This window comes from Brassica oleracea, chromosome C9 (assembly GCF_000695525.1).
Source record: "Brassica oleracea var. oleracea cultivar TO1000 chromosome C9, BOL, whole genome shotgun sequence".
Lineage (NCBI taxonomy): Eukaryota > Viridiplantae > Streptophyta > Magnoliopsida > Brassicales > Brassicaceae > Brassica > Brassica oleracea.
The window spans coordinates 46,726,850-46,729,009 of record NC_027756.1 but is presented as its reverse complement, the minus strand read 5'-3'; positions in this window follow the sequence as shown (position 1 = coordinate 46,729,009).

The window sequence follows — 2,160 nt, the reverse complement described above, 5'->3', positions numbered from 1 at the left end:
CTCGTTAATTCCACGTAAGGCAAAATCGTCGTAAAGACCTCGTAATCGGAAAACGCAGGCCTCGATATTTCCTTGTATAGTAAAACGCGGGCCTCGCTATTTCTTCGTATTGTAAAACACGGGCCTTTGTAATTCCTCGTAACTTTACGAGGAAATTACGAGGACATGTAATCTCTTATATATACTCCCGAGCGCTCACTCTTTATTTCGTCTCAAATTCCTCTCCACTTCCTCTCTATTTCGTGGCAATGGTAAGTCCCTCTAATTCATCTCTAATTTGATTAGGTTAGGATAGATTAGGTGGTTAGTGTATGGAATTTAGATAGGTTTACGGATTTTATGTTAATTAGTGTTGATTAGATGGTTATTGTAGGGAATTTAGATAGGTTTATAGAATTTGTTAATTACTGTTGATGTTAATTTTAAGAATTAATTTTTTTTTCCAGGTTCGAAAGAACAGACTTACTCTCCATTACAGAGAGATGTTCGGTGAGCCTGGTAGTCGTTTAGACCCGTCTTCTTTAGCTCCCGGTTCTTCTTCAGCTCCTGGTTCTTCGGGTCCAGAGACTGTCCCCGAGACTCATTCTTCTCAGAGACTCTCTCGGTCGCCTTCTTCTAGTGCACCTCATGTGCCTCTTCCGATGGCTCCTCCGACGATGCCTCCTCCTGTGCCTCCTCCGATGGCTCCTCCGATACCTGCCGAGATTCATCTCGATTTGATGGTGCCTCCGAGTGTTCCTTACTCGCAGTACACTGTCGAGGACCTTCTCCGTCAGTGAGGCAGAGAAGGTTTACCAGTCATAGACCCCGACTGACCGGACGGAACTTTGTGGTATGTTACATTAATTTTTTTCAATTCTTTTATAACATTAATAAATAATTTATACTTTAATTTTTTTTTTCTGGTTTGGGGTTGAGAATTGTCTTGCATCAGACGTAACCGGCACGATCAAAGGCTACTTCTCCATGCCACATCCAAACTGGAGAAATACGCTGTTCTACGTCAAAAAGACGTGGTTCAAAATTTACGCTGTAAGTTACTTTTAATTAATTATATGTACTTTTATTTTTTTCATGATTTATATATATTTCTTTAAACTAATTATCAATTTAATTTTTTTTTCAGCAAAAATATCATTGGTCCATGGGGGTCACTGAGAGGGTGAGGAAACAGTTTTACGCGAAGGCGAAAGTTCGCTTGTTGGACACGATCTCCAACTGGAAGGGTGACTAGATTGTGAAGGGATATGAGCGTGACAAACCCGCTGAGCTCACCACGGATGTGTGGGATGGCCTCATCCGTTATTGGCGGGATCCTGAGTCCATCAGAATAGCCCAGTCTTGCTTTGCCTCCCGTAACACGGTAGATGAGCACGGCCACGGGCCGAAGCTTCACTCTATGGGCCAAAAACCCCACGCCGGTGTCCGTTTGGAAATGGTAATTAAATATTTTATTTAATTAAATTTTTAATATATATATATATATGTACATTCTAACTTTCTTAAATGTTTTTAGGCCAAAGATTATGCAACTTTACGAGAGGACCCACAAGAATAAGGGGGGCCAATTTCTAGATGGCAACTCCGAGCAAATCTTCAACGACTTGGTTTCTCAGGTTGACGACCGCCAGACCCAGCTAACCCAGCAGTTCACCGACGAATTACTCGTCACCTTATCCATACATGAAGTGGATAAGATTTACGAGGAGGTAAATTTTTAAAAATTTTAATTTTTTTATTATTCATTTAATTTAACTTTAAATTTTTACTAACAATATTTATTTTTTTGTCTTTAAGGTTGTCCCTAAAAAAAGGATGTACTTTGGGGATTGGTTCCGTCAACGATGTTCCGAGAGCGACATCGTCTTATGCTCAGACATGGGAAGATGAAGTCACTGTACTGCGTAGAGAGTCCGATCAGCTGCGTAATGAGATGGACTCGACGCGATCTGCGTTCACAACTCGTATTGGTGGACTCGAGGGCTTCTTGGACGTTGTAGCGGCCACAAATCCGAAATGAGAGTCTTTGTTGAGGAACTTGCGATGACAAAATCCCATTCCATGCGAGTCATCATCCGACACACATCCCGAGGCGGATGTAGAGAGGAGGAGTGATGAATTCTACCAAGCGATGAACGATTCTTAGTTTTTTTTTTCCGG